Here is a 21,148-nt window from a genome sequence, read left to right on the forward strand (position 1 = left end):
AAATTTAAATGAGGAAAATGTTGACACCAGAACCCCAAAAGAACTAAAAAATGTTGGACTTATGTGTCATTAATACATAAGTCAAATAAATCTCTTTGGAGGAAGATATTATCAATGCAATGTCATTCTTGCACTTCCAGAGAAATATGTATGTATTTAAGATGGGGGTCTGCAAAGATTTTGTGTGATAGCCAAGCCGTTGGGGTACCCCATGGGTAGCCTGAAAAGGGTAGATTTTATCCCTTTGGAGGTAGAAACAAATTGTAGCTGAAAGGCTGTTGAAATAGGCAACATAAAAGTAAAATATTTACCTGTTGTTGATTGAATAGAATTAGTAATTTTAATAATATTGAACATTAGATATGAAAGCCTTTGATGGAAGCCGAGCATTAGGTTTGTAGTAATCAATCATGAGGTACCCTTTATTTTTTGCAGGTTTAGGAACAAGCAAATTTGGGCTGTCAGATGGAGAAGCAGTGAGAATAATAACTCCTTTATTAACTAGGTTTTATATAATAAGTTTTAATCCTAGAAGGCCCTATTTTTAACTATTTTAACTAAAAGTCCAAGGGACATAATTTTAGTATTCCAATTTGTGTTAAAGATTTACTTTAATTTTTATTATTATGTTTGAGCATCTATGCCCAATATGGAAGACTTTAGGACAATAGGCACCATGACTATAAGAAATTTAGGCAAGCCTACAATTAAAGTAGCCATTTTCCTCTATTTATTTTGTTACTTTTAAAGCTTATATGGAGAACAATGTGTAAATTTAGTGGGATTCCCCAGGTAAAGGTATAATTTGAGCTCTAGTATTAAATCCATGAGATTTTGTCAATTGTTGCTTTTTACCAATTGTTAAAGTTAATTTAGAACCTAGATTGTAGAATTCACAACAGCCAATCAGTGTGCCCTTTCTATATATAAATTTTCTATATAAATTTTGGATTGCCAATGGATCAAATTATGAAACTTTTAATAATGTATTTACATATTAGATATACTTATATCATTTATTATACATTTATATTAAAATATGATATGTATGTATAAATAATATAATTATTAACTTTTTTCTCCCTGATGCTAGGGGATTATTTTTAAGTCAATAAGTAATCTAGGGCTTACATGATGTTTGCTAGATGTAGAATATATTCAGTACATAAGGCTTCAACCTCCCTCTTCTTTCCACCTTTGGGTTTATAGCTGCCTAAAGCTATAGTTTCACCCCTCCCCTTTTTTTTAGGCTTTTAGTTACTTGAAGCTGTGGTCTTCCGTTTCTGTCTCTGATTTATTAGAGAAAGAAAAAGGAGGGGGAAGGGGCCAGTGCCTCCAGGCAACCTCTCCCTAAGATGGACCCAGTCCCAAGAACTAATATAATCAATCTTTTCCCCACTTTCTTTTCTTAAGCAAGATTACAAATCTCCTGCAATGTACTCAGGCACTTTTTAGTTGCTCCCTATTGATGTATAAGAGTTGCCTCCTTAAAATTAAATAACAAAATTAAATGATAACAAAAATTTAAAAAATATATCAGACAATTTGAGGCCGTTATTGCTGTCCTGTATATAGACCCCAGCCTCTCTAAGGTTGACTGGGACACCCTAGAGAGAGAGGTCATTGGTCACAGTGAACCATAGGGGCCGCTCAGAACCGCCAGGATCGTGTTAGGTAAACATACAAAGAGAGGAAAAAACATTAGCTACTTAGACATATAAGCCACTCTAAAAATCTTGATAAGGGGATTTTATTTGTACATTTGAATGTAGTCACAGTCAGGGAAGGGGAAGAAAGGGTACATAAGTCAAGGACCAGCCTTATCACACTGGTGCATCTATTGACCTACATGAGGTGTTCACAGACTGTGGGTATGTTGAGGTATCAGGAAAATATGAATTTTTTAACAATTTGCAGTGCACTCATACAAGTGAAATCACACAGTGGTTATCCTTTTGTGCCTGGCTCAACTTAGCACAATGTCCACCAGGTTTAGTTTTTAGCTTCATTCCCTTATGGTTAAGGAATACACTTTGTATAATTTTAGTATTTTTATATTTATTGAGACTTATTTAGTAGACCCACATATGGTCTACTTTGGAGAATGTTTCATGTTCACCTGAGAAAAAAATGTTCATTCTGCGTTTTTTGGTGGAGTGTTATATATATGTAAGGACTATTTTATTTATAGTGCTGTTCATGACCTCTTTTGCCTATTGATAGCCTGTCTAATTATTTTATCAATTATATAATGTCAGGTATTTCAACTGCCAAATATTATTGTACAAGTATCTATTCTCCCTTTGATTCTATCAGTTTTTGCTTCATATATTTTGGGGCCCTGCTGTTTGGTGTGTTGATGTTTATAATTGTATCTTTTTAATGGATGAAATCTTTTATCAATATATCATGCCATTATTTGTCTCTGTTGAACTCTTACAGTAAATTTTTAATTTCAGTTATTTTACCTCTTCTAGAATTTCTATTTGGTTTCTTTTTATAATTTCTATTTCTATATTTTATTCTTTATTCGGTGAGATATAATTTCCCTGGGAATTTTTTAGTTCTTTGTCCATGGTTTTCTTTGGCTCCTTGGGTATATTTAAATCACTTAAAATTAATTTCTATTTCTAATATGTTCAATTCCAAGGCTTCGTAAAGGACAGTTTTTATTGCATTGTTTTTTTTTTTAATGTGAATGGGCCATAGTTTCTTATTAATTTGCATGCCCCATTATTTTATGTTGAAAATTCAACAATTTGAATATTACAGTGTGGCAACTGTAGAAATCATATTCTCCTCAATACCTAGGGTTTGTTTCTTGTGGTTTGTTGTCATTTGATTATTTAATAATTTTTCTATACTGTTTTTGTAGTCTATGTTTTTTATATGTAGCCACTGAAGTCTGTCTTCAATTAATTAAATGGTCAAATATTATTTTGACAGTTTTTTAAGTACCTGGGACAAAGGAAGAAGAGAAAGATAAAAGGAAAGAAAGAAAGAAAGAAAGAAAGAAAGAAAAGAGAGAGAGAGAGAGAGAGAATTGGACTCCCAATCTTTGAAGACTAGATCTGTGTTAAGACTCTTCAACATTTAGCCAGACCAAACTCTGCCATAGCCTTCACTCATTTGCACTGAGTCTTTAGATTAGCTGGAGTTCAGGCTTTGGTTTTCTCTGACTTTTCTAAGAGTGTGGGCACTCCTGATCATGCACATGGCCTTCTTGAATCCATAATACAAGGAAATCTGCTCTCATCAGTCTTATTCAATACTAGAGGCCTGGTGCACAAAATTTGTGCATGGGTGGGGTCCCTAGGCCTGGCCGGCAATCAGGGCTGACTGGGGCCAGGCTGATAGGGGCCGGGCTGATCGGGGCCTGAAGGCCCTGGTGGGGTTGGGAGAGGAGGCGACAGTTGCCAGCCTGGGTGTGGAAGGAACGGTCGCCAGATGCCACAGCCGCCCTTGGTGCCCCACCACCACGCAGATCCCCACCTCCCCCCCTCCTTTCCTCACTGCTGCACAGCCACCGGGGCTTGCCAGCTCGGGGGAAGGATGGGGCCTGCCAGCTAGGGTCCAGCTGGCCTGCCCCGATCAGGGCTGATTGGGGCCAGGCTGGCTGCAGCGAGTGGCTGGGGGAGGTTGGTTGACCGGCCCCACCCCTGATCATGGGGGGTAGGGGGGGCGATCAGACCAGTTGCCTGACCGCAGTGCGCATCATAGCGACTGGTCTTTCCAGTCGCTTGGCTTTTATATATATAGATAGGACCTTTTAAAAGCCTTTATTACCTCTCATATTTCCCCCCTCAACCTCTTCCTTCCCAGTTTTCTGTTTCTTTCTATTACTTGTCCCAAGTCCTATCCTTTGCCACAGTCTGCTGCAATCATTTGGAAAATACCACCAGGAAGTCACCCCTGCCATGAGAACACTCTTCATCAGGCAAACCAAAGGCAATTTGTGCTTGTCCTCCTGAGCCACCAGGTAGTTCAAATCAGACAACCACAATTCTTTAAGAATAAAAATGAAATCTAACCATTTGTGACAGAATGGATGAGGGTATTATGCTCAGTGAAATAAGTCAGTCTGAGAAAGACCAATACCATATTGTTTGTCTGATATATGGAATCTAAAAATCAAATAAATGAACAAACAGAATTAAAACAAATGCATAAACACAGAAGGAGAACTGGTGGTTACCAGAGTGGAGGGGGGTTAGTGGACTGGGTGAAAGATGGGAGGGGTATTGGGGGATGAGTGAAAAGTTGAGGGGATTAAGAAATACAAATTGATAGATACAGAATAGTCACAGTGATGTAATGCACAGCATAGGGAGTATAGTCAATAATATTGTAATAACTAAGTATCATGTCAGATGAATACTAGGTTTGTCAGGGTGATCACTCAGTAAGTTATATAATGTCCAATCAATGCATTATACACCTGAAACTAATATGATATTGTATGTCTATAATTGAAAAATACAAAATTATTTTTTTAAAAAAAGAAGGTCCATATTACTCACCTGACACTTGCAACCTCTACCATTGCTTCATGGTCACTGCCAGTTTGTTATATAGAATTAACTTCTAAACATATAAAAGTGGAAAACTGGACCAAATATAAGAAATGTTTGCTTTTAGTGATTGATGGACAACAGAGAATTATGATCCTGAGAAAAGTGAAAGGACTTAGCTGATCCCTTTTACCTGACTTTTTATCTGGAGGAAATTTCTAGACCACACTGCAGAGAAGGAAAAAGCAAACAGATCTTGGTGCTCTTGCTAAGTTAAGTAAAGTGATATATGAGTTTTAAGGGGCTGAAGTAGCTAGAATTTAAGGAGCAGAATACTATTAAAAAAACACAGAAAAATAGACCCAGTATTTTGCATGAGTGGCTGAATGTCTATTTGTATACATATAAGGTGAAATCTGCTGATGCCTGGAAAAGTACAACTTCCAGAGGGGGAAAAAAATGATTACTGGAGCTATAAGCTGAATCATTCCAGAGCTCACACAGGACAAAGGATCATTTGAGTTCCTATTAGTCAAGATGAAGAGATATCATTGACTACACAGAACATTCATTATAGAACTTAGAAGGATTATGACTCAGTAGTGAGGCTTAATTAGTCCTAGCATAAAGGCTATACAAGAAACAGCTCAGCAAGGTTATACAACAAGCAGAGAAAGAATCAAGGTAACTGCAAGTAACTAAAATGCTTGTTATATGCTTAATATATTAAAAATTTAAGGAAAAATATAAACAAAATGAGAAAACAGAAAATTACATAAAGGAAAAATATCTAGATGTGAAAATGCAATACTGTAAGTTAATATGTCACTAAATGAGGTTAATAGCAAGTTAGACACTAGAAAAACAGATCCATTAACTTAAATATCTAGCAATAGAAATTATCCAATACAAATCACATTGATAAAAGACTTACAAAGCAAGACAACATCAATGAAACATGACACAATATCAAGCATTCTAATGGACGCATAATTGTATTGCCAGAAGGAATGGGGTAGAAATATATTTGAAGAAATAACAGTTGAAATTTTTTCCAAAGTTTTGAGAATTAGAAACTCACAAATCTACTAAGCTCAATGAAAGGCTTCTAAAAAGTTTAAACATAAAGAAAACCAGTCAAAGGTACATCATATTCAAATTGTTGAAAACCAATGCTAAATTGAAGATCTTATCATTTCCAGAGAAAATAAGCAGGTTTCCTACAGAGGGCAATGAACATATAGTACTTCTTTTCAGAAACTATGCAAGACATAAAACAATAGAATCCCACCTTCAAAATTCTATGAGGGAAAAAAAGATAGTCTAAAATTCTACATACAGAGAAAATATATTTCAAAAGTGAAATAAAAACAAAAGTGAAGAAAATTTAGCCTCAGTAGACTGGCACGATAAAATATGCTAAAGGAAGTTTTTCATGCAGAAAGAAAATTATATTAAATAAAAGTACATATGCACCAATGGAAATGAAAAGCATAAGAAATAAGTATGTGATTAAATAAGAAAGGCATTCATTTCTTATTTTTAACTTTTTAAGTGATAATTGTTTAAAAATAATAACAGCACATTGTGAAGTTTACAACATATGTAGAAATGACATGTATAACAGCAATAATACGCTAGTACAAAGGAAGTAAGGGAGCAAATGGAAGCCTACTTTTGAAAGATTCTTAAATTTGACATGAAGTAATGCAGTATTATTTTAAGTTAGACAATGGTAAGATAAAGGTGTATACTGTAAACATAGAGCAATGACTAAAAGAGAAAGCACAGACAGTTAGTAATAAGCCAATTGTGGAGACAAATAGAATCCTCAATAAATAATTAGTTATTCCAAAAGAAGACTGAAAATAGAAAAGGGAGTAAAGAAGAGATGAATCAAAAGGAAAGTTGGAAGACTTACACTAATTCCAACATTTACTAAAAGTTACAGTAATGATACTGACATAAGGATAAGAAGATAAATAAATGGAATAGACTACAGAGTCCAAAAATAAATAGTTATATTTATGGTCTATTTTCCACAAATTTGCCAACATAAATCAATAGAAAAGGAGAGTCTTTTTAATAAATGGTGCTGAAATAATTGGCTATCCACATGGAAATAACTTTGAAAATTACATAACACCATATGCTAAAGTTATCTCAAAATGTGTCACAGACCTTAATGTAAAAATTCAAATTATAAAACTTCTGGAAGAAAATATTATTAGGGCAGCAAAATTTTTCTAATACAAAACACAAAATGTATAAAATCTGAAAGATAAATTTATAAATTGAACCACATCAAAACTGAAAACTCTGCTTTTCTTAAAGCACTTATAATATTAAAAAGATAATCTCTCAAACTATTCAAAATATTTCTATCTGACAAAGAACCTGTATCCAGAACCTGTATTAAGAATAAAGAATTCTGAAAACTCAATAATAAGAAGACAAAATCATGGTAAAATCTAAAAAAAAAATGGCAATGCCAAGAGTTGAAGTATGTGAAGCAAATGGAGCTTTTATGCATTGATGGTGGGATCCTAAAATGATACAACCACTTTGAAAACATTTTGACAGCTACTTAAAAGTTAAATGAATACTATACATCTCAGTAATTTCAATCTTAGGGAATTTACCCCAAAGCAATGAATTAAATATTCAAACAAAGACCTGAACATGAATTATGGAATCTTGATTCATCCTAGCCAAAAACTGTGAACTAGTCAAGTATCTATCAACTGGTGAATAGATAGGCAAATTGTGATCAAGACAAAAATGGAATACTACTGAGAAAAAAAAAGAATGACTAAAGTACAAAATAATATGAATGGATCTCAAAAACATTATGCTAAGGAAAAAGAAGCAGACAAAAATTAACATATATCTTATGATTCCATTTTATATATAATACTAAAAACATCCAAATTTAATCAAGTCATAGAAAGAAGAACAGTGATTATTTGGGTGGGAGTTAGAGAAGAGTATTGACTGGGAAGGGGCACAAGGAAATCTTCTGAGATGATGGAAATACTTTATATCATGCTCATTGGATGTTGGCACACAGATGTATATAAAAGTGCCTCAAACTGTAATCTTAAAATGGGTGCAAAATATTGTAAGTAAACACTTACTGGATAATGTTGATTTTGTAAAAGATGGTTTGTTTTAAAAAACTACAACAGTATTTCATTGTTCTTTGTGATATTGTGACTTTTCCCATTAATGAGAACTTTAGGAGTCTTAAGTCTCTGATTTAAACATGGCTCTCCCATTGTCTTATTCTGTTCATGCTGCTATAACAAATACCACAGACTAGGTAGTTTATAACAGAAATTTATCTCTCACAGGCCTGGAAGCTACAAGTCTGAGATCAGGGTGCCAGCATAATTAGGTAGCAGACTTCTTCTGTTGCTACATAGTAGAAGGGGCTAGGGAGCTCTGTGGGGTCTCATAAGAAGTAAAAATTGATAGTTACAGATTCATCATGGGGATATAAAGTTCAGCATAGGGAATACAGTCAATAATATTGTAACAACTATGTATGGTGTCAGATGAATACAAGATTTATTGGGGTGGTCACTTTGTAAATTGTACATCAACTGTAATTGAAAACTAAAAATGTATTTTTAAAAAGTTCTTTTGGGAGAACCGAGATGGCTGTGTAGGTAAACACCAGTACTCGCTGCCTCCCACAACCACATCAAAATTGCAACTAAAATACAGAACAAGCATAATTCAAAACCATCTGAAATTTGGCTGAATGGAAGTCCAACAACTGGAGAAGTAAAGAAGAAAGTACATAGAGACTGGTAGGAGGGGCAGAGGCATGAAACGGGTTGGTCAGACACCCATCTGTGGCTTTTTTTTTAAACTGGAGGGATATCTTTGCTGCCGAGGCCTCCTGTGAGAAGCAAGGGGCCCCAGCCCCACAGAAGACCCCCAGCCCAGGGCTTCAGAGTTGGGAAAAGAAGTCAGCATAACTTCAGGCTTTAAAAACCAGCAGGAATTGTGGCTGATTGACAGGGAGGTGCTAGAGACCCAGGTAGTTCCTCTTAAAGAGCTGGTGCATGAACTTATCTGGACTTGTTCCCTCTGGGCTCCAGCACTGGGCAGTTGCTTTAGGGGATCCAGGTACCTACACATCATAATTAAAATGCCAAGTGTATTGTCTGGCATAAGAGCAGGAACACGAGGGCAGCTTTCTCCCAGACTGGGGTGCTCACAGGGGTGATTGCTTCTGTGCTGGGACCTCCCGAATTGCAGAGCTTCCCAACAACCATATCTGAGTTTCCATTAGCATGCCTCACACTATTCGCTTCACCCTAGAGTATCCCTGAGACCCCACCCCATCCAATTTGAAGCCCCACCCAAGTTGTTTGCAGTGGCTTTTCCATATGAATGGCCTGTCCTGGCATAGGCTTCAGACTTTCCTAAAATCTCTTAAACAAGCAGCAGCTGGTGTCAGCGTGCCCCATACCTACCAATAAGAAGCCCAATACCTGACACTAGCACCAGCCTAACCTGCTTCACAGCTTGGCTTTGCCTGGGCACTTCCTAGTTCAGCACAACTAGCAGCCATTTACTGATAGCTCTGCAGTTCCTGCCTAGTGACCCCTGGCAGTGGCTGATGTTGCACCTTCCAGGAGGCCTAGAGCCAGTTCACCTAGTGGACAGCTTCAGACCATACCATATTACAACTCTACACATCAGCAGGTGACACACTCAAGGGGAAAACTCAGCGAGCATCAAAGCCCCACAGAAGCAAGTCCTAATCCATAGGGGTGTCTCCTGACAACAGCTTTTCCACTGTAATAGCAGCTGGTCCCCACAGCCAATTTGCCTGGAGGTCAATTCCTCCCAGTGACACCAACATCAATCAAGGCTCAACTACAACAAGACTGTGCACACAGCCCATACAGAGGCTCACCTAGAGTGCCCAGCTCAGGTGACTGGGGAAGCTGAATCACATGGCCCTACAGGATATTTACTACACAAAGCCACTCTATGAATTCCAGGATACAATAGCAGCTCTAGATAATACATAGAAAGAAGCACAGGGAAGCAGCCAAAATGTGGAGACAAAGAAACATGTCACAAATGAAAAAACAGAAGAAATCTTAAAAAAAAAGAGAGAGAGAGAAAGAGAACTAAATGAAATGTAAGCAAGCAAACTACTAGATACAGGGTTCAAAACCATGGTTATAAAGTTGCTCAAGTATCTTAATGAGAGATTCAAGGGACTTAGTGAGACTTTTCAAGGATCTTAGAATTTCAAAGACATGAAAAAGGAGCAGTCTGAAATTAAGCATACACTAACAAATAAAGAATAATTTACAGGGATTCAACAGTAGAGTAGAGGGTTCTGAAAATAAAATAAATGATATGGAATATGAGGAAGCAAAATTAAAAAAAAAACAACCAGAAGAGCAAAAAGAAAACAGAATCCAAAAATATGAAGATAGTGTAAGGAGACTCTAGCACAACTTCAGGCATATCAACATTTGCATTATGGGGGTGACAGAAGGAGAAGAGAGAGAGCAAGATATTGAAAACCTATTTGAAGAAATAATGACAAAAAAAAATTTCCCCTCATTGGTGAAAGAAATAGACTTACAAGTCCAGGAAGTGCAGAGAGTCCCAAACAAGAGGAACCCAAAGAGGCCCACACCAAGACACATCATAATTAAAATGTCAAGGGTTAAAGACAAAGAGAAAATCTTAAAAGCAGCAAGAGAAAAGCAGTTAGTTACCTACAAGGAAGCACCCACACCCAAAGTTTCAACAGTAACTTTGCAGGCCAGAAAGGAGTGGTAAGAAATATTCTAAGTGATGAATACCAGGAACCTACAAGCAAAATTACTCTACCCAGCAAAGCTATCATTTAGAATTGAAGGTCAGTTAAAGAGCTTCACAGAGAAGAAAAGGCTAAAGGAGCTCATCACCACCAAGCCAGTGTTACATGAAATGTTGAAGGGTATTCTTTAAGAGGTAGAAGAAAGATGAAAGAAGACGAAGGGGGAGGAAAAAGAGGAGAAAAATAAGGAGGAAGAGGAGGAGGAGAGGAAGAAATAAGAAGAAATAAAAAATATGAACAATAAAATGGCAATAAATACATAGCTATCAACAATTGAATCTAATAATCAAAATAAATGAACAAGGAATCTAATGAACAAAATAAACTGGTGAATAAAATAAAACCAGAGACATGGAAACATGTAACAGACTGATGAATCTCAGAGGGAAGGGTGAGAGCAGGCAGGAAGAGATTAACCAAAGATCTTATATGCATACTAGTATATGCATTATATATGGACACAGACAATAAAGTGATGAAGGCCTGGGGCTGGGCAAGAATCAGTGGAGGAGGGACAATGGAGGAAGAGAGGGGGACATCTGTAATACTCTCAACAATAAAGATTTTATTAAAAAGAGATTAGTTTCTATGAAACCAGTTATGCAGCTGTCATTCATTATTTTTTATGAACATTTTTGTAGTAATTTTTGTTTTCCATATCTATTGATTTTGATGGTGTTATGCATTTCATAATTTTATATGTATTAGTATTACTTTATGTTCCTTCTTCCCAAAAATCACATCTATTTTCAAAAATGTTTACATATATGGATGTACTAGTAATTTTATACAAATGGAAGCAATATTTTTCTGTGCAGTTCTTATTTACCTTTCATTGTAACGCCTGGGTTTGGTCATTTGGGACAGAACAACATATTAGGAAACAGTGTATAATGTCATAGTTGATACCTCAATGGCCATCAATCCTTTAAATAAAGTTCAGGTTGTTTTCCATTATACTATTTCAAAAATAAATAAATACTCAAGGAAAGGCTAACCACAGAAGGGCTGTCCCTGAGAACATCATCAGCATGGTCCAACTATAGAACACTATCAACAAACTTACATCTCTTTTAAACATTAATAAAAAGGCATCCTGAGTGGTTAGTTTCCTTGTTATCAGAGTTCCTTTTTCATGCTTTTCTCTGTCTCTTTTTCAGTGTTATTATTTTGGGGTCAGGCATATTCCATAAAACTGCTTTCATTTTAATGGAGCTAGTGAAAGCACTCCCTTTTGTTGTAGTCAGTCACAATCCTTCTCAGTAGACGCAATTAATGATCCAGAACACAAGTAGGTCAACAGAACATATAACTTTGTTGTTGGCTTGGAATTTTCTGCTAATATATTCATAATGCTTTTTGCTTGTCATTTCCTCAGCTTTCTTAAAGAAAAATAATATCAGAGTAAAAGGTTGTGCATGGTGTTGACGGAAGAATGATACTTATCTCTATAATATACAAATTGAGTTTTTTAAAAAAGTGATTCTTTGAAATATTGAGCTTTTTACTAAAATATTCAAGAGTGTTAACAAAAAAAATTGATTTAAAATATTTATTGTGGATTCATTAATCAAGTCCTAGATAAAATAGTGTTAGAGCCAATTCAGAGACAATGGGGGACTTTTTCCCTTAGAAACAAATGTGCAAAATTAACAACTCCTCTGAACCTCCATCACCATCCTCCTACCATGAGGTCCTAATTGCATTCAGGATGCATCCAGAGAACTTAACCACATCTGAGATACTTGTTTTCTTTGATGTGCTTTTTCTGGCACTTTCTTCACCCAAACTCATATCTCTTGCAATTCACCTTTTCCTCAAAGATTTTCTAAGTCCATTTTTGCCAATACATTGCTGTTAGGAAATCTATTTGTGTTTTAGCAGTATCCTTGAATGCCTTAACCCAAAATGATACAATTTTTTTTGTAGTAGGGCAAGGCTTTAAGGAGGCTGGAGACATTTCCTTGTGCTTATTTATCTTAATAGAGATTATTGAAACTGGAATGTTCTGAAGATAAAAAGTTTTTTCCTAGTAGTGTTCCTGAAATATTCTGTGGTAATATTGAATGATTAAAAACAAAAAGACATTTTTTATTCTGGCTGAGTTCTGGAAATTTTCCTTGGAAGTTATAACCTGCATATTTGTGGGAAGGCATTTAGTCAATTGCATTTCACATGAAGATTACAAACCTGGAATAAAGACATGCTAAATAAAAGGACAACAAAGAGAAAGTTGCCTATAGCATATTGAAATTGTCCATTCAATTCCTTGTTTCTGAAGATGATTATATGATACGAAAGAAGATAGAGAGAAAATTAGGAAACCTGACTGACACGAATTCGCTGCATTATCCTGAAACAGACCCTTCTACCCTCTGAGCATACATTTTCTTATCTACAAAATGATGTAGTAAACTAAATAATTTCTTAAGTTTTCTACCTGTTCTAAAATTTCATATAGTAACTATCACTGCCTATGATTATGCTTGGTCTCTAAAACCTGAGGAATCAAATTACTTTGGTTGGATACCCAAGGTCCTGCCCCAGTCATCCTCTTGACAATAAAGTGATGATTTACTTTGCTCTCTTAAAGAAATCTCCTTGAGATAACTACTGTCAGGCTTCCAGCTCTCTCAGCTGCCAAACTGACCTCCTACTGTGTCCAGACTTAATTGGTGTTATCTATATATATAAAAGCCTAAGTAACCATTACGACCAAATGACAGAATGACTCCTCAACCAGTTGCTATTACATACACTTACCACCAGGGGGCAGACCCTCAATGCAGGAGCTGCTCCCTGGTGGTCAGTGTGCTCCCACAGCCAAACTTCCTCTGTCCCCACCTCCCACCCCTGGCCAGCTAACCTCCCATGGTCCTACTGCCCCCCCACCCCCACCCTGGGCCTGCCAGCCCTGATTGCCCCAATAGGCACTGGGTGAGATGGCCCCGATCAGCCCCAATCGCCAGCCAGGCTGAGGGATTCCACCTGTGCATGAACTCTTGCACCGGGCCTCTAGTTTTCTTATAGTCACCTCTTTCCAAATAGGTTTTAACCCACATTATCCTGAGTTTTTTCCTGACTCATTGGTTTTATCCCAAACATCTGATTCCTAATATATTTTTCCTGTCTACTTTGCTTCTGTTCAATTATTATTTTGTCTTTTTGTTATTACTGTTTATATCCATAAACCTGTACACATAATTTATATAAGATGGGTTGTATTAGTAGTAAAAGTACACTCAATATATAGTTGGGGGAACTGCAAAAGATCTTTACTTATGACTCCTTCTTTTAGTGTCTTACTTCTTTTCAATAAGATGTGAATTCTCTAGAGACTCCTAGAGAAAAGAACTTTGAATTGGCTGTATTATTGGCATTTTATTTTAAAAACACAGTGAGATATCCAGGGGGCTGGGGATTATCAGTTATCTTGAGTAGTGTGTTATTTTGAATAAACCAACATCAGTGGATGGAGATTTTATGATATTTGCACTCCTGGGTATTATAAAATAAAAATACCATATCACTCAAAACTTTCAAGTTACAGATTTGCTTTTATTTTTTTTCTTCCCTTGCATTTGTAGTTTTAATGTAAACTAGAACAGGGATCAAAAGATAGAACAACTAGAATTAAACCCTTTCAAGAATTCAAAAATATATAGATTTTTACTTTCTCCTCTACCTTTATTTTTAAGTGAATGCCTATCAGCCCTTAAAAGCACTTTCTCTTTGTTTTATTTTAATTTAAACCAAATATAAATTTGTATCCATGTCTTATATTCCCCTTTCCTTAACTAAAAATGAATTAATATTGCTACCAATTTGGCCAGTATATACAGTCAGAAAAATCAGAACAATCCACATAACTAGAACAAGTTGGTGGGATCACTGTATTACAGATAAAGACTATGGGTTCTCATTATCTTATAACCCTATTACTAGGTCTAGGCAAATGCTAGAGGACATAGATCATTCATTCATATATCTTATATTCATGGGAGACCACTAATCCCTATTACTTCTGCCTATAATAATGATTGACATTCATCAAGCATTAAATCTGTGAGAAACAGTTATTTTTAAACTAGAGGCCTGGTGCATGAAATTCGTGCACTGGGGAGGGGGGTTCCTCAGCCTAGCCTGCACCCTCTTGCAATCCGGGATCCCTGCGGGATTGGGCCTAAACTGGCAGTTGAACATCCCTCTCACAATCCGGGACTGCTGGCTCCTAACCGCTCACCTGCCTGAGTGATCACCCCTAACTGCCTCTGCCTTGGCCCCCACATCATAGCTTCATCCGGAAGGACATCCAGAATGACGTCTGAATGTCGTTCAGCTGTCAGGTCTAATTAGCATATTACACTTTTATTCTTATAGATTAAATTTATTGGTGTAACATTGATTGAAATGATCATATAGGTTTCAAGTGTGGGTTTCTATATTACAAGATCTGTATATTACACCATGTGCCCAACACTCAAAGTCAAATTTTCTCCTGTCACCTTACATTAGGATCCCCTTCACCCCCACACCCTCCCCTTTGGCAACCACCACACTGCTGTTGTGTTCATGAGTTTCAGTTTTACTAGTATATCCCACATTTGAGTGAAATCTGACTGACTTATTTCACTTAACATAATATTCTCAAGACCCATCCATGTCGTTGCCAATGTGCTACATTATTTTCAACATTATACATTTGCTAAACTGAGATTTTGGCAGTTACTGTGAATTAAAAGGTAAGTACTGTGTGGAAACCATTGGGATACAGGAAATGATAATGTCCAATGATTTGAAAATTTTAATAACTTGTGCAGACACATGTATCCCATTAAGTAATTATGATTATTTGAGAATAAAATAAAAATATTTCTTCCAATTTATGTGTATAATTTTTAAGTTGCCACTAAGTTATTAGGACACAAACACTTGCTAATTTGTTTGAAACTACTTAATAAATTGAAATATTATTTTGACCTAGGGGGAAAATGAATACTATTACTGAGACACAAAGTGACCTGTCAACAGAGAAATTTTTAGTACTTCTGTGAACAGATCATATTATATATTAATTTTGTGGGTAGGGGATAGAAAAGTAAAAGTCCTATATTTATACTGGCAGTCAGTGTACTATGAAAGTACTGGGCATCTGAATGAGAAGAAAGAGTTGCAGAAAGAAGATGGAGTAGTTCTAAAGGAAAACTGTAGATACAAATCACCCATGAATCTGTTAGACTTTAAGCTCTGTGAGGATAGGGAGCAGGTGAATCTAATTCTTTTTTGGTTTCTCAGATCCTAGCATACTGTTCGGCAGAGCAAATATTTTCTAAAAGAAGAATGAATGGAATCTATTTCTAGCATTATCAAAATAGTTTAGCTTCTTCAACTGGAAAATAAAGTTGGTAAATGCACTCCTTCACTGTAGCCATCTAAAATGAAAAAAAAAAAGTATTTGATTATATCACAACTCACCTATAATCACTGCTTCCTTCTTAGAAGTTAGCAACACCCCGACCCTGATACCACTTCCTACCTAAGCTGAGGGGTACATAAACAACACTGTTGGAAACTAAATTTAGTATCAAGCTCAAGTTCATTGATGAAGTCAGAACACTATTGTTGGGTATGTCTACTTTGATTCATTGATTCTTGAACCTTTCTGGCCTTGGTTAACTGTAAGTATAATTAGGAGTTCCTACCTTAATCCTTACTTGCTGACCAATTGGTCTTTAGCTTATTTATGATTCCTGGTGATCTGAGGACCCATATTGTATACACTTGAGAAATACGAAGGAATATAAGCAGACCTCCTCAATCTAATATAAAACATTTTTTTCAATTACAGTTTACATTTAATATTTTGTATTAGTTTCAGGTATACAGCATAGTGGTTAGACAATCATATACTTTACAAAGTGGTCCCACCTATATTTAAAGTACCCACCTGGCACTACACATAATTATTACAATGTTATTGACTATATTCCCTACGCTGTATTAACATAAAAAATTTAAAAACTCTATACAACAGGTCAGACATTATGGTGAAGTGGTTGTAGTATTTGCTTTAAAATCAGGAATAAGATAACATAGCTCACTATCAGTATTTCTAGTAATCATGGGCCAAAAATCCTAGCAGTGTTGCAGGCAGTGATAAAAAGAAACAGAAAGTGTAAAGTCTGAAACAAAAAGTTATTTATACATGATAACAATGATCTATGTAGAAAATGGAAAGAGTATCCACAGATAAATTATCAGAACTATTTTAGGAAAGTAAAGTTTTTGGATTTAATATTAAAACATTACATTTCTTTTCTATATACCAACATCAAAAATTGGAAAATACAATTTAAAAAGAAACAATTTATAAAAGAATGTTTTTAAAATTAGGAGTAATAGATAATAGGTCCTCCTAAACAACTGGAAAATGGAGCAAAATATTTTAAAACTGTTTATGGTCATTAGACAATAGAAAGTGAATGACTGTCCCAAGAAAGTATGGAAAACTATGAGATGAGCTTTATGATCACCCGGTTTTCTTCCTGGAGACACTTCCTGATCCAAAAGTATGAAGAAAAGAAAACCAAGCAGAAAACAGGGATCTTGACTTGAGAAGATAATTTGGCATTTGAGAAGGCTGGGGTCCCCAAAATTTGTGAAAAAGAAGGAGACAAAGAAAGTGTTCTAGAATATTCATAGGTGACCCTTATGAATACTAAGACATCCATGAGAAATGTGAAAATCCATGGTAAAGAAAAATAAGATAGCTGTAAGATGAACAATTCTCAGAACTTTTCCAGGGTGGTAAGATATTCTGATTTTAAGCAGCCAGAATGAAGAGTTGCTGTTGTGCACCTAGATAAGCAGTAGAGAATCCCACAAGTGCCATACCTTAGTAATATGACTAAACTTGACCTAGAGTAAATGCCAGTCTAAAACAGGCTTCAAAAGAATCAAGCTGATCCCAAAGAACACTAAATGTTAGTCATAACACAGTCCAATGCTGGCTAAAGAAAAATAAAAAATTCCAGTACTTGGCAATGTAAATGTCACATTGTTCAAATATCCAATCCATATTAATTGACATGTAAAGAAGCAGGAAAATGTCACCTGTAACTTGGATGAAAATAAGTCACTAAGAACAAACTCAAAAATTAGATGGTAGAATTTGCAAATAAACATTTTGAACAGCTGTTATAAATATGCCAAAAGAATTAAATAAACTTATAACAATAATGAAGAGAGAAATCAGTGCTACAAAAAGAACCAAATGGTCTTCTAGGGCTGAACAATATACTATTTCAAATAAAAAATTTACTGGGTGAGAAAAGCAGCTAGTTAAATAATAAAGAATATACTCTTTCAGACAAAATAGAAACTATCCAAACTGAGCAACAAGGAGAGAGAGAAAATAAAGTTAGAACAGCAACAGGGAATATGGCTAACATATGTATACTAGAGGCCATGTGTACGAAATTCATGCTGGAACATATGAATTTGAGGGGTGGGGGGTCCCTCAGCCCAGCCTGTGCCCTCGAGGGAAGTCTGACTGCAGGTTTAGGCCCAATCCCCTAAATACCAGGACAATGCATGCACCAGTGACCATAGTTTTCATACAAGTGAAAGGCATTTTGCTGTTGTATAGGCAGTTGCATTTTTTTGCCCTGATTATAAAAAGAAGTACACAACATGATCCTTCTGAGGCAGTAGTACCATTTTCCCCATCTTATGGGTGGACAAACTGAAGCAGAGGGAAGTTAAGTAATTGGCTTTGTCACACAGTTATAAGTGTCAGAATCAGGGCTGGCCACAAAATGTGCAAGCCAGAGTCCATGCATGTCATCACTGCATCATCCTGTTTTTTCAGTGTTAGAGTAGCCTTGCCAGGTTTTAATTTTTAAATCTAAGAGACTCTTCCCAATATGTAGGGTAGGGTCCCTAGGCCTGGGCAGCGATCAGGGCTGATCTGTGGGGTGAAGGGTGAGCAGGGCGATCAGCCCTCCCCCCGCCCACTGGCACCTGCATTGGCTGGTGGCCTGGCGACACCCACTGGCCAGCCCCGCATCCCCATCACCACCAATGGTTGCCTCCCTCTGGGGGGTGGGGGAGGCAGAAGCTTCTACACTGAGCGCTGTCTCCTGGTGGTCAGTGCATGTCATAGTGACCGGTCATTCCCCTGTTCAGTTGATTTGCATATTAGGGTTTTATTATATAGGATTTGGAATATCAGAGGTGAAAAAGAGCAAAAACAATAGAAAATAATGACTGAAAATTACCAAGTTGTATAAAAAGTATAAACACAGATCCAAGAATCTCAGCAAACCTCAAACAGGAAAATTATTAAACACCAAAGCATATCATGGTCAAATAGCTGAAAACCAGTTACCAAAGGAAAATCATTTAATCAACCAAAGATGTACAATACACAAAAAGAAAGAATTATTTTAAAAGACTGCAGATATTTTATCAGAAAAAAATGATTAGGCTCTGGCCAGTGTGGGTCAGTTTGATGGGCATTGCCCCATGCACCAAGAGGTTGCCGGTTGATTCCAGGTCAGGACACATGCCTGGGTTGTGGGCTCAATCTCTGTTAGGGAGTGTGCAGGAGGCAGTTGATAGATATTTCACTCTCACATCATCAATGTTTCTCCCTTCCTCTCTCTCTAAAAAATCAATTTTTAAAATCTTTTTTTTAAATGGCCTAACTGGAGTGGCTCAGTGATTGAGTGTCGACCTATGAACCAGGAGGTCATGGTTCGAGTCCCAGCCAGGGCACATGCCTGGGTTGTGGGCTCAATCCCCAGTGTGGGGCATGCAGGAGGCAGCCCATCAGTGATTCTGTCTCATCATTGATATTTCTATCTCTCCCTCCCTCTCTGAAATCAATAAAAATATATTTTTAAAAATACATGTTAGAAGACAGTGAGATTCTCAGTGTAAATGCTAAAAAAAATAGAAAATAAAAGTTAGCCAATAATTCTATACTAGTGAAAATACTCTTTTAAAAAGGAGGCGATTTTTTTAATTAGTAAAACAAAAGCTGAGCTAGTTCAGTGTAAACGATTATGCATTACAAAAAATAGTTAAGGAAAGTTCTTCAGATTAAAGGAAAAATTGTGTCAGATTAAAATTTAAAACTACATAAAAGAATATAGTGAAACAAACATGATAACTATATGGGTAAATATGAGTTACTTTTATCACTAACTTACCACCTGAAACAACAAACCACACAAAGTGCATTAAAATTAGTACTCCAAACACTGGACACTGGGCAGTGATAGACAGTGATCCCTAAGAATCAGAGAACAAATAATTTGTTTACCAATATTTCCAGGGTGCTACCTTGGGTAAATTCTCAGGCCACAGCATAGCATGGAGGAACTCGGGTAAAATACAGCAGTCTCCCTGAATTGAGGAGAGGGAGCTGGGAGTCTGGGGAGGCCAAGGCAGCTAGAGTTCAAAGGAAAAAGTGGTGGTGAAGAGAGAACTGCACAGAGAGAGAAATCTGGAAATCAACAAAGCAATTTTCATGAGTATTTAGCTGAGTACTGATCAGTGCATTTGTGTGAGGCATCTCCTGAAATTGTGGAAAGAATCATACACACACACACACACACACACACACACACTCCCATAGCTTACAGTATATAAGCCTGGGCATAAAGCCTGCTCTCACCCTTCAAAGTGAATAATATCATTCAGAACATTGGGTAGAGTTCTCAAAAGTTTCAGGGGTTGTATTTTTTTTTAACTTCAGTAGCAGGAAAAATCAATGTTAGATAAAATATTGTTCTGGTATCACCTAACAAAGATAAAAACAATACCCAAAAGGATCAAACTTTTTTTGGTGAGAGAGAGAGAGGGAGAGAGAGAGAGAGAGAGGAAAGGAGAGGAGAGAGAGATTGATTTGTTGTTCCACTAATTTATGCATACATTGATTGATTCTTGTACGTGCCCTGTCCAGAGATTGAACCCACAACCTTGAAGTATTGGGACAATGCTCTAATCAATTGAGCTGCCAGACTAGGCCTCTCAAACTTTTTCCAAGCAATTTAAATATGTTCCAGAATGAAGCTCAAGAATATTTTTAGGAATGCACACATATCCATCACCAAATAAAATAAAATACACAATGTCTGTTATCTAATCAAAATTAACAAGTATGCAAAGAATAAGAAAGAGTAACATAATGACAAAAATATTTATCAATTGTAAATGACCCTGAATTGACATATAGGTTTAGTAGAAAAGGACATGAATATATTATACTTATAGTATTTCATATTGTCAAGAAGCTAGAGAAAATTTTAATATACTACATAGAGACATGAAAGATACAAATAGACTCTAATAGAATTTCTAGAAATGAAAATCCTAATATTTAAGATAAAAATACACTGAATATTATTAACAACAGAGCAGATAATACAGAATTAATGATTAGTGAATATGTCAATAAAAACTATCTGAAATGAAGCACAGAGAGGAAAAATGAATAGAGCATAAGTACACTATAAAACATGTCAATCTGCTTAAAATATGTAGAATTGGAGCCCTAGCCAGTTTGGCTCACTGGATAGAGCGTTGGCCTGGGGACTGAACGGTTCCAGGTTCGATTCTGGTCAAGGGCATGTACCTTGGTTGTGGGCACATCCCCAGTGGGGAGTGTGCAGGAGGCAGCTGATTGATGCTTCTCTCTCATCGATGTTTCTAACTCTCTATCCCTCTCCCTTCCTCTCTGTAAAAAATCAATAAAATATATTTAAAAAAT

At 36.3% G+C, this 21,148-nt stretch overlaps 1 pseudogene; it reads right to left on the minus strand.

Annotated features, from left to right (window-relative positions):
• The window catches only part of LOC102243011, an 11,860-nt pseudogene extending 2,764 nt beyond the window's left edge, over positions 1–9,096 (minus strand).
• Positions 9,097–21,148: the final 12,052 nt, after the last annotated feature.

Source organism: Myotis brandtii, unplaced genomic scaffold, assembly GCF_000412655.1.
Source record: "Myotis brandtii unplaced genomic scaffold, ASM41265v1 scaffold126, whole genome shotgun sequence".
Lineage (NCBI taxonomy): Eukaryota > Metazoa > Chordata > Mammalia > Chiroptera > Vespertilionidae > Myotis > Myotis brandtii.